This window comes from Eumetopias jubatus, unplaced genomic scaffold (genome assembly GCF_037043125.1).
Source record: "Eumetopias jubatus isolate StellerSeaLion01/CBP00866 unplaced genomic scaffold, mEumJub1_p1.0 scaffold_7, whole genome shotgun sequence".
Lineage (NCBI taxonomy): Eukaryota > Metazoa > Chordata > Mammalia > Carnivora > Otariidae > Eumetopias > Eumetopias jubatus.
The window spans coordinates 143,650,219-143,663,391 of NW_028274813.1; the positions used below are offsets into that span (position 1 = coordinate 143,650,219).

Genomic DNA, 13,173 nt, shown 5'->3' on the forward strand with positions numbered 1-13,173 from the left:
GACTCTGTATTTAATGTGTTTTTCAAAATATTGTAAGGGGTTTCTTTTTTAAATTTTATTTTTTCTCAGTTGTAGGTATATAATCATTACAACTTACTTTTCTATACTGGACTGCTATCCAGTTTGCTAAATTACCTTATTAATTTTAGTAATCTACCTCTCCATTATTTCTTTGGCTTTTTTATGTACATAATCATGTTAATTATTCCTTTATAGTCCTTATATTTTTTCCCTTCACCTTATTGTTGTAGTCATAACTTCTAGGTGAGTGTTGAATAGAAATAGTGATTTTTTTTGGTTTTCTTCTCAAGCATGGATAATATGGAAAGAAGTACACTTAATTCTATAAGAAATTGGCATACTGTGTAATACAGTGATTGTATGATTTTACATTCCTAACAGTAATAAATGAGAGCTCCATCTCTTCCACAATCTCACTAACACACGAGTCTTTTTAATGCAAACTATTCTAAAAAGTGTGTAGTGATACCTCAATGTGGGTTTAATTTTTATTTCTTTAAATAAGCTGTAATTTTGAACATCTTTTCATGTGTTTACATTCTTTGGTGAAGTACCTGTTTAAAGACTGCTAATTATTTTGACTGGTTTCTCATTATTAAGTTTTAAAATGTCTTTATATATTTTTATTGTAAGTTTTTAATAAAATATATTATTTGAAAATATTTTCTCCAATTCTGAGGATTCTCTTTTAATTTTCTTAAAAATGTCTTTCAAAGAGAAGCTTTTGTTTGTATGAAATCCAATTCGTCAATTTTTTTTTCTATTATGGATCATGCTTTTACTGTCATATCAGAGATACCTTTGCCCAGCCCAAGATCAGTACAAAGGTTTTCTCCTATGTTTTCTTGTGAAAGTTATATAGTTTTAGGTTTCATATTTAAATATGTGATTCATTCTTAGTTAATTTTCATATATAGCATAAAGATAGAAGTTTATTTGTTTCTACACTTAGATATCTAATTTTTCTGCAATATTTTTGAAAAAATAATCCTTTACTGATTTGCCTTTGTGTTTTCTTTTCTTTTTATTTGTTAATAAAGTTTATTTACCAAGAGGTTGTTTACAATAATATTTCAAAAGTAGAAAAAGAATCTTAGGGCATAAAATTTCAGAACTATTGCTCTACAGGCACTTTTATTTTTAAAAAATTTTATTATGTTCAGTTAGCCAACATATAGTACATCATTAGTTTTTGATGTAGTGTTCAGCGATTCATTAGTTGTGTATAACACCCAGTGCTCATCACAACATGTGCCCTCCTTAATAGCACCATTATTGTTCAACATAATACTGGAAGTCCTAGCCTCAGCCATTGGACAGCAAAAAGAAATAAACGGCATTCAAATTGTCAAAGAAGTCAAATTCTCTCTCTTCACAGAAGATATGATATTTTATGTGGAAAACCCAAAGACTCCACCTCCAAGTTCCTAGAACTCATACAGCAATTCAGCAATGTGGTAGGATACAAAATCAATGAACACAAATCAGTTGCCTTGTGCTTTCATTAAGAATTATTTTTCGAAAAAAATTTCATTTTTCCATGTATGCATGTGTCTATTTACGGGCTTTCTGTTCTATTACTTTGATGTAATTTTCTGTCTTCTCACAAATGCCACATTGTCTTGATTATTAAAGTTTTATGAGTTTTGAAATCAAGTAATATTAGTCTTCCACCTTTGATCTTATTTTTCAAAATTATTGGCTTTACATTCCATAGGAAATTTAGTATTACTCTGTCAGTTACTACAAAGAACATGAGGAGATTTTCATTGTGATTGCATTCATTCTAAGATCAATTTTAGGAGTCTTCTGATCCATTTATTTAGTTCCTCTAAGATTTCTATCAACAATATTTGTGGTTTTAAGTGTATATTGTTTTACATATTTTGTCATATTTAGTCTGAAGTATTTTATAGGTTTTGATACTACTTAAAAATTGAGTTTTATTTTATATCTCAATTTTAGTCAGTCATTATCAATAGAAACAAAAAGATTTTTTTATATTCATATATCCTTCAATCTCATTAAGCTTTCTTAAGATGTCTAGTAGATTTTTGAGGATCACATTATCCCATATAAATGATCCTGTGTCTGTAATGATGATTTTACTTCTTGCTTTCAAATTTGATGAATTTGAATTTCATTTTTTAGCCTTATTGTTAAGTGATTAGAATCTTCACTATAATGTTTAACAGAAGTGGTGAGAGTAGGTAGGCTTGAATTTATCCTAATTTGAGAAGTCAAACATTCAGTCTTTCACTATTAAGTATGATGCGAGCTCTGTAGCTTTTTGGTAGATGTCCTTTTTCAGGGAAGGAAATTCCCTTTAATTTTTTTTGTTTTGCTGAAATTTTTAGTAGGAATGGATGTAAGTTTTGTTCAAGTGCTTTTTCTCCATCTTTTGAGTTGATCATATTGTTTTTCTTTTTTTATTTGTTAATATGATGATTTAAATTAAAGGATTTAGAACAGTGGTCAGCAAACTATAGCGCAAGGTCCAGCTGCCTGTTTTTGTGAAAAAAAATTTTTTTTTTTTTAGGGACACAGCCATGCCATCCATTTATGTATTGTATATAGCTATTTTCATGCTACAGTGGAAGAACTGAACAGTTGTGACAAAGACTATATAGCCATAACCTAAAATATTTATTAGCTGGCCCTTAAAAGAAATAATTTGCTGATCCCTTATTTAGAATATTAAAACAACCTTGCATTTCTGTTATAAACTCTACTTGATAATGATGTATTACTCTCTTTATATATATTGCTAAATATTATCTTCTAAAATTTAGTTTAGGACATTTGTATCTATATTAATGAGGAATATTGGTTTACAGTTTTCTTATTTTGTAATGTCATTTTCTGGTTTTCAATATCATGGTAAAGTTGACATTATAGAATGATTTGGGAAACATTCCGTGCTCCTCAATGTTTGAAAGATTTTGTGTAGAATTTAATTTTTTTTAAAGTTATTGGTAAAATTCACAAGTGAAACTCTGAACCTGGAGTGCTTGTTTGTTTTTGTTTGTTGAGGGGAGAATTTTTTTCTTTTTTTTAAAGATTTTATTTATTTATTTGAGAGAGAGAGAATGAGAGAGAGCATGAGAGGGAAGAGGGTCAGAGGGAGAAGCAGACTCCCCGCCGAGCAGGGAGCCCATGCAGAACTCGATCCCAGGACTCCAGGATCATGACCTGAGCCGAAGGCAGTCGCTTAACCAACTGAGCCACCCAGGTGCCCGAGGGGAGAAGATTTTTAACTACTAACTCTTTTTCTTTAGTAGAGATAAGGCTATTCATATTCTCCATTTTATCCTGGTTTAGCCTTGTATGTCTTGAAAGGAATTTAAAATGCCAAGTTTATTGGCATGAAGTTGTTCTTAATATGTTTTTACTATCCTTTAATATCTATAGATTCTATATTGCTAATTTCTCTGCTTTGGTCTCTCCAGATTTTGGGCTCCAACTCCTCAACTCAGAACACTGGGTGTTGTAAGCAACTGATGAATCGTTGAACACTATATCAAAAACTAATGATGTTAATATGTTGGCTAATTGAACATAATAAAAAAATAAATAAAAAATAAAAAATAAATTTTCTTAGTTCTCTTAACAACTCTGTCAAGGCATTGACAGTGGGAGCAATTATAGAGTTACCCTCTGTGGTTTTTTTTTTCTTTCTTTTTTTTTTAAGATTTTATTTATTTATTTGATAGAGAAAGCAAGAGAGCACAAGCCAGGGGAGCAACAGAGGGAGAGGGAAAAGCAGGCTCCCCGCTGATCAGGGAGCCCAGTGCAAGGCTGGATCCCCATACCAGGGCCCTGGGATCATGACCTGAGCCAAAGGAGGACACTTACCTGACTGAGCCACCCAGGTGCCCCCTGCCCCATGTATTTTCTATCTCTCAGCAATTACTTCCTTCATTATCTAATTTCAATGTCTTAAAAGTCATTGTTTTATACTTTTCTGTCTGATTTTCCTTTGTTTCAGATAAGAGGTTAAATCCAGTCTTTAAAACTCTATCTTGACTGGAAGCAGAAACTCCCTGATTTGATTACTGATCTTTAACTTTTCTTGTTTTTTTTTTTATGCATTCAGATGATCTATTTTCTATCAGCATAGCTTCAGTTACATATCATAAATTTGATATCTTTTATTTATATTATCATTTGGTTCATAATATTTTAAAATTTTCCATTGTTATTTTTTATTTCCCTCATGCATTATTTAAAAACACTGTCTTAATTCCCAAATGGGTAACTAAATTCTAATCATTTGTGAGCAGAGGGAAGGTAGGAGAGGAGGACTGTTGATATCTAAATTTAATTTCACTGAGGTAAAATAAAATGTAAGATGTAGTTTTAATTCTTCTAAATGTATTAATACTTTCCTTAGCTCCCATTATATTTAATTTTAGTAAATGTTCTATGTATACCTAAAAATAGTGTATATTCTAGAATTCTTTTTTTAAGATTTTATTTACTTATTAGAAAGAGTGAAAGAGAGAGAGAGAGAGACCATGAGCAGGGGGAGGGGCAGAGGGAGAGGGAAAAGCAGACTCTGCACTGAGCAGGAAGCCTGATGCAGGGCTTAATCCAAGCACCCTGAGGTCATGACCTGAGTCAAAGGCAGATGCTTACCCAACTGAGCCACCCAGGCACCTCATATTCTGGAATTGTTACACACAAGGTTATATATGTGAATGTGGTCATTCTTCAAATCTGATATATTCTTCCTGACTTTTTTGACTGCTGCCTCTATCAGTTACTGTGCATTATGGTGCAGCATATGTTAAGTTTTAGGAAGTACTCATTCATTCTTTCAACAAAAATTTAACGGATTTCTATTTGTGCCTATTTGTTCATTTTCCTCAGCAAAAGATCCTCCTAGTTTATGTTTCTATGAAAATGTCTTGCTGTGGGCATGGGGCATTGGAGAAAAAAGGGTAGGGCTGGCTTTTTCATATATTTATTTCAACAAATCTCCCAGTTTCTGCCCCAGTTCTCATTCTTGCCTCTGTTATTTTTGCTTCCTGTGAGTCTGGAATCTCTTCTTTACCTATCAGACAATTGGCACTTTTTCCATTGCACTTTCTCAGTACACAGTCTAGATAGTTGCTTTTTCTATGGTTCCATTACTCAAAAGTTTACATCCATTTTATTTTATCCAATTTTTCCCCTTTGATGAATGTTTTCTGATGCCCAACTGTCTTAGGTAAGCTTTTTTGGCTTATGCAATAAGGAATTACTATTTTACATAACAAGAATACTGGAACAATTGTTTCTCCAGGTTTGGCTTATTGACAGTTCTTGCATCTTTCCATCTGTCAACTGTGGTGTTCAAGCCATCTTCAGGCCAGTTCTCCTCAGGGCCACGAGATGGCTCTAGGAGATTCTATCATTACTTCATGGGAAGACCCAAGACATGGTTCCTGTGCCTCATTCACTAACACTGATTCTTTTACTTAGGGGACAATGGTGGTTGAGATGGAAAAGGATAGCTGTTGAGGAAGGAGAGAAAGAGAGTGGCTAGATCATGTAGGCTCATGGGGGTTGCATTTATATTTTCATTTTATTCTAACTGTAAGGGGAAGTCATAGGGAATTATAGCAATCACATAGGGATTGGTGTGATTTCTTTTTGTTTAGCTTTAAAATATCACACTGGGGGACCTGGGTGGTTCAGTCAGTTGGACTTCTGTCTCTTGATTTCTACTCAGGTAATGATATTAGGGTCCTGGGACCAAGCCCCACATTGGGCTCTGTGCTCATTGGGGAGTCTGCTGAAGATTCTCTCTCCCTCTCTCTCCCCCTTTGCCCCTCCTCCCACTTGTGCTCTAATTCTGTCTCTCAAATAAATAAATAAATATTTTAAAAAACAAAATAAATAAAATATCACACTGGATTGTACATGGAGGAGAGATTGATTATGGGATGACATATAAAGAAGATAGTAGAGAAACTTTTAAGAATAATAATCTAGGAGAGCTAAAACTAATATTAAATAATATATTTCTGTTCCCTGAATATAAATTAATACCAACAGAAAGTGAAATTTTGCAAGTTTAATTCATTCTCCAAAAAGAACATTTTTCTCTGTATGGCTGTGAGAATTTATTTCCTTCATCTTTCTTCTTATGTTCTGTTAAAATAAATGCCAAAAATCATAGCAAAGTATACAGTCACATATATGAAAGCTCCAATGTCAATGCTTCAGAAAAGGTTTGCAAGTCCACAAAATTAAAAGCAGAACTTCCTCTCCTTTTTAACTAGTGTGCTGTCTAATATATGTTGCAACTTATTGCAGAGTATGTCCCATACTTTGTAGATGAAAGCAGAAGTGTTATAAAGTACTATAACACTATAATTTAGTGTTTGCTCATCTATTTAGACATAGTAAATAAGACCTATGAAAATTGACATAGTTTCAATGTATTTTTCCATCCAGATGTATCTATTCTCTCTTTTTTTCAAGTCTTCTCATTCAATGACATTTCGATAAATGTCATCATTCAATGATATTTTGTGATTATCTTCATTAAGGTGCTATAGAGTACTTAGATTTACTCTAAGGTATTTTGTTAATTGATTGTCTAATGTGAAAGGAGATTTTTTTGTGTGTTTTTATATTCTTGTTGATGATTTAAAAGGCTTCCATTAGAACATATATTAAGTAAGCAGCTAAGCATCTTTGTAAAGTGCTAAAAATAATTTCTAATATCTGCTTCAGTTCACTCAGTTTTCTATGTATGTATTATATAGTACTTGAAAATAATGATACTTTTGTCCTTTCTTTCTTTTCTTGCCTTATTTCTCTAGAGAAAGCATCCAAAATAATACTGAGGATATCTTTAATGTGACTACATAAAAATGGCAATTTCATATGGCTTAAATTTAAATATTAAGAATTTCATTAAATATGGCTAGACTAAAAAATCCACTTAAAAGACAGTGATTCTCAGATTTATTAGATTTTTTTTACAATATTGAATATTTTTACTCAAAAAAGACAATTTCATGTCTGAGTCATCTTAATAGAAAGATATGCAACTAATGAATCATTGAACACTACATCAAAAACTAATGATGTACTTTGCTGGCTAACTGAACATAATAAAAAAAAAGGATGAAAAATAATGAGGAAAAATATATCTGAAATGGTACCCCAAAGGGAAAGTGTATAGCTATACTTGAACAAAATTGGTAAGACTTTAATAAACTTTAAGGCAATATCATTACTTGGGATCAAGTGGATACTATAGAATGAAAAAATGTCCAATTAACTAAAGAAGACTCTTTGAAACACTTATTTGTAAAAACAAACAAACAAAACAGACAAAATAACAGTGAAGTTGAAGAAAATTTGAGCAATACTATTAACAAAATTGACCTTATATAAGGACATTAATTCGCCCAATGAATACAGAATACATTTTTTTGCAAGACTATGTAAAATATTTACAAATGTAATGTCTTAAAACCTAGCTCAATAAATTTCAAAAGAATGAAATAATATAAAGCATGTTTCTTAAATAAAATAAAATTAATTTAGAAATCAATGACAAAAAGTAAATACAAAATTACTATTTTCTTGAAAATTAACTCATGGATCAGAGAAAAATATAAGGATTTTGAAAAATTTGAAACAAACTCTAAAAATCTATATACCAAATTTGTGGGATACAGCTAAAAATTATTAGGAGAAAAGTTACCACAAATACTTACATTTGAAAAGAAAAAAAGACTAAAAAATTATTAACTAAATGTACATTCCATGAAGGTAGAGAAAAAAATCCAATTTAAAAAAGTAGAAGATAAAAATAATGAGTGATTATAGCAGAGATCAAATAAATAGAAAACAAACATATAATAAAGATAATTATTAGCAAGGCCAAAGTTTATTATTTGAAAAGACAAATAAAAAATGATGACACCCTTGGTGAGATTTCAAGAAGAATAAAAATACATCACACATAATCAATATTTAGAAATAAAATATGAAGTATCTCTACAGATATTGAAGAAATTAAAAAATAATAAAATGTTATTATAAAATCTTTGTTCTAATTCTGCAGCAATTGAGATATACTTTTATTTATTTAATTTACAATCTCTTGAAGAAAATAATCTTACCAAAACAGACTCCAGAAGAAATAGAGAAATTCTGGCAGCAAGAGTGTGGTAACATCATATGCTTTTTGTCTGTTTGTGCTTTTGATATCCCCAAATACATTCATGAAAACCAAACAAAGCAGCTTGGATAGAAAAGATGAGAGGTAGGAGGGTAAAAATATGTAGCATTTTCAACCAAACTAGATGACAAGGAATCTCAGTGAAATCCAAAATAGGGGAAGGCATGACCAAATACAAAAGAGCCACCAGCTATATATGGGACCAACCGTTGCTCCATAGTGGCACAGAAATTTGAAGTATAGAATGACCCTAGGAACACAAAAATGACAAATACCACCTCCACCATAAAAAAAAAGTGCACACTAAGAAATAACCTGATGAGCAAATCTGAGATAAACTAGTGTTATTTAGAAAAGTTCTCATAGGTTTCTCATTTCAAGTAAGTATGAAATTTATGGGGAAATATTAAATGGGAAGTAATACTGAAGCAGCCCAAACCACTTAAGATCCCAGAAAGATCAAACATTTCCTTTCCAAAGGTCGAAGTTCTACTCCAAAGAATAATTCATGGTAACAAAACCTAAATTAAGCAGGATCATAGGAAAAAGATGGTTCAGAGATTGGAAAGATGTAATGAGAAAGAAGGTATGGCATAGGCAGAAAGAGTACTGTAAAAGGAAAATGAAGTGATGTAGAACTCTGACCCACACAAAGACAAAGATTAGAAGCCTTCTGGAATCAGACTTAATCCCAAGGAACATAGAAGTGGATACACAAAGAGTTATTTTTGATATTTTAAGATACTTTTATTTTTAAGAGTGTGCCTTGAGCCATGAATTTGAGAGCTACCCTGAATCATTGCTGCTTTCACATAAGGTTCTCCTAATAAAACAAAGCAAGGACTTGGGAACATATTTATATTAACATAATAGCATGCCACCAAATAATAAAACCTGCCAGAAAAAAAAGTGACAAAAAGAAATATAAAATGTGAAATGTAAAAATGTGATGAAAAATGTGACACTGTAGGTGCCCCTTCTCCACCGTATTTGGCATTTGCCTGCCCCACTTTCAGCATTTCCATGTCATTGCCAAGGACATTTTCTGGCTCCTAGAGCTTGGCTTCTCTACTTCCAGAGTTGGAGAAGTGCCTTAGAATGAAAGCTTTCCTGGAGCAAACCTCAATCAATAATGGAAATTTGAAAATACCTAGTTAAAACACCCTTTATGGAGCACATCACAAATTTGCAAGCCATCCTTGTGCAGGGGCCACACTAAACTTCTCCGTATCATTACAATTTTTAGTATAGGTGATGCTGAAGTAAGCATGCTCAAATGCCCAATCATTCTGGACAGCATCTTTGCTTTAGTGTCTGAAGTTCTCCAGGAGGACTATGTTCTAGTTACCCAGAAAGGTAACATTATTGATAATGTACTCAATTGCCTGTCTTTCCCTCCTTTGCCTCACTTACTTCCATTATCTCCCCATGTGTTTCCTCCATATATCAAATAAACTATTTCACCTGAATCCTCTTCTCATGGTCTCCTTCTGGGAAAACCAAAACTAAGGACAAAAACTCTAGCTTAATATTTCAGAAGCATTTAAAATGAAAAAAGAAAACCCTAATGGTGATGAATATCATGGTAAACACTGTAAGAGAAAGAGAAAACAAAAAAGGGAAGGGTAAAATTATCAAATACAAATGGAGAAAAGATAAAAAGGGCATAAGAAAAAGGAATACAGATAGAAGACATATAAGAGAGTTCAACATATGGAATATGGAACTTCTCTGATAAAAACACTAAAGCATTGAAACTAGGAAAATATTTAAGACTATAATAAAATAAATAAGTCACAGAAATGAAAAGGCATTAGGAATAGAGTCAATAATATTGTAATAATGGATGGTAACAGTGATGACTATATTCATCATGCTGAGTACTAAGTAATGTATAGAATTCTTAAATCACTATATTGTACACCTGAAACTAATACAATATTGTATGTCCATTATATTTCAATAAAAGACTATAAGTCAAGGAAATGATAATAGAATAAAATTATTTGAATTTACATATTGAAAGCACGCTGCATAAGTGAAAGGGGTCTGTCTAAAATGGCTATATGCTGTGTGAATTTCAATCATATGACATTCTGGAAAGGGCAGAACTATAATGACAGTAAAAAGAGCACTGTTTGCTAAGGGTTGGGAGGAGGGAGGAATAAATAAGAGGAGCACAGAAGATTTTTAGGGCAGTGGAACTATTCTGTATGTTACTGAAATTGGGGGTACACAACATTATACATTTGTCATAAGTCATAAATGGTATAACTCAAAGAGTTCACCCAGATGTAAACTATGGCCATTAATTAATAGTAATATACCAATATTGGTTCATCAATGGTAACAAATGTATCACCCTAAGGAAATATGTTAATAATAAGAAAAACCACGTTGACAGGGAGAAAGGGTATCTGGGGATGTTCTGTACTTTCTGCTCAATTGTGTAAGCCTAAAACTGTTATAAAAAATAAAGTCTATTAATTTAAAGAAATGTAGGAACTGTGATCTTCATTTCAGAAAAGATATACAATCTAATGAAAAAAGTATTAAATGAAAGAAGGGCAAAAGAAGGACATTTTATAAAAAGATTACATTTGCCCATGAATACATAAAAATTATTATTATCTATGCACCAAATGAAGAAACGTTTAAAAGTAGAAAGTTAAAGAGATTCTAGGAGAAATAGGAACTAATAATAAGACATTAACACAACTCAGACAAAGCCAAATTAAAAAGTTGAAATGTTAGAAGATCTAAAATTAATCAAAAACCCTAATATCTATATCTATATTATATCTATATATATCTATCTGTATATAGATACATATATTAATCTCAAAACTCTGTCATTAGAGAATATACCTTCTCTCAAGGCACATAAAAATTTACAAAAATTGATAATTTAGTAGGCCACAATAAACTTAAGTTATAAGAATGTACTGTGCAATATAGCTAGAAAATAAATATATAAACAAAAGGCAACAAAGTATCTATCTGTACCACAATAATTTCTCTACTAAAAAGTCTTGATTTAAAGGGAAAATGAAAAACATTTAGAAAATTAGTGTTGAAAATATGACATATAAGAACCAATGGGATGAAACAAGTGGGATATAAAGTAACTATCGGAGGAAAAAATCATATAGTTAATTTTGCACTAACAAAAATGAAAAAAGAAAATAAATGTCTTAAAAATTTAATTCCAAAGACTCAGAGCCTGATGATTGTTTCCACACCACATGTGAACACTAAGTTAGCTAAAAATAAAGGGCAACTCTCCTTATGACTTGGAAACAAGTAAGATCTACTACCTAAAAATAAGTCTATGCCCTTACTTACCACAAATGCATTAAATTCTACCATTGGAAAGTATTTCCTTTGGTTTTCTTTCCATTTCCCCCAACACCATAGGGAATTGCAATACATTAAAGTTTACTGAAGTGTTAAGAATGTACCGGATAAATACTACTTCAGTAAGAACAACCTGGGTGAAATAAATAAGAAATATGGAAAGGAAATCAAAGGTGGAGGTACAAGATACCAATGAAATCCACAGAAATCAATAAATGTGAGTTACTGCTAATAGCATTCCTATCACATTATTCTGGTAACTCCACTGGGCAGTGCTAATTCCCACTGAAAAATAACCTATTCCAACATTTCTCAAAGTGTAAAGTGTTGTCTGGGGTATGTTCTAACATGCATGTTAAATGGCTACACACCACTTGTGGGTCACAGTGCCTAGCCCAGGGCAATCACATACTCATGAATCTCCAATGCTAACTTCTCCAGTAATGATAGGGATGAAAATTTGCTGTGGGTTTATTTGATAGAGTGGATTCCCACTGAACACATACAAATCTCTGTTCTTTTGGTACTAGCCAGGAAAATACGCTTTTAGATCAGTTAATAACAATTTCCATGCCTTTTCTTCTATGTAAATTGTAGTAATTGTAGTATCCACTTCAGGGGAGTTTGTGGATAACCAATAAGAATAATGCTGTTGGGACTTCCTGGAAGTATGGCAGAGTAGGAGGATCTTAAGCTCACCTCATCCCACAGATACAACTAGATAGTGTTATCTATCAATGTAAACAACCCCAAAAATGACCCACAGACTCTCCACAGCTAAATGTAAAGAAGAGGCCACATCAGAGAGAGTAATAAGGGTGGAGATGTGGTCAGGATCCAAACAGACATGGAGGACTCTATCACAGAGGGAGGAACACAGCACGTATGGAGGGGAGAGGACCAGACTCCCACCTCAGGCATGGGGACCCACATGAGGAAGATGAATGCCCATAACATTTGGCTTTGAAAACCAGGGGGACCTAACAATCAGTGGGGCTTAACACTTGGTACTTTAAAAATCAGAGGGCTAAGCTCTGAGAAAGCCCAGAGGGTGGAGTCCCTGCCCTTAAAGAGACAGTAAAACAAAGAGCCCTCTGAGATACAGCATAGGAACTGTTTGGAAAATGCCTGGGGTATACAGAAAGAATATTTATTTATGAATTTCAGAACATAAGCTGAGGGCCAGAGATCTTTGGGAGGCATCTCCAAGAACAAAAGAGCTGGCTTGTGTCATTTTTCCCTCTACCACCAGCCTAGATACAAGGACACTTGTGAGAACCAGCACAGCACCAACACTGTCCACCTAGCTTGCCAATAGCATGCCCCACCCCAAATGCTTTGCCAATCTGTCCCCTCCAAGACAGCTTGGGCAGGAGTTTTCAAGGTCAGTTGCTGTTCTCCTCCCACAGCAGACCAGCAAAGACCTTGCTGGCATGACACTCCTTGCTCCACATTCTCCTGAAGACCTAACTCCCTCCAACATGCCCTTGGCTAGAGACAACCCAAAGTGGTGCCACAAGTCTGGCAGTGTGCAAATAGCCCTGTCAGGAGCCAGTACCACTCCAAAGAGACTCCTCCACCCTGAGAGGGGAAGATAATCACAAGAT

The 13,173-nt window shown here is 33.1% G+C and overlaps 1 protein-coding gene and 1 non-coding gene across 2 annotated transcripts in view; both read right to left on the reverse strand.

Annotated features, from left to right (window-relative positions):
* The window catches only part of GABRB3 (gamma-aminobutyric acid type A receptor subunit beta3), a 468,239-nt gene that overhangs the window by 381,797 nt on the left and 73,269 nt on the right, over positions 1-13,173 (reverse strand). The window lies entirely within an intron of this gene.
* LOC114196559 (U6 spliceosomal RNA) lies at positions 9,372-9,479 on the reverse strand. The gene has a single exon (XR_003606724.1). It is a non-coding gene; the product is annotated as a U6 spliceosomal RNA (small nuclear RNA).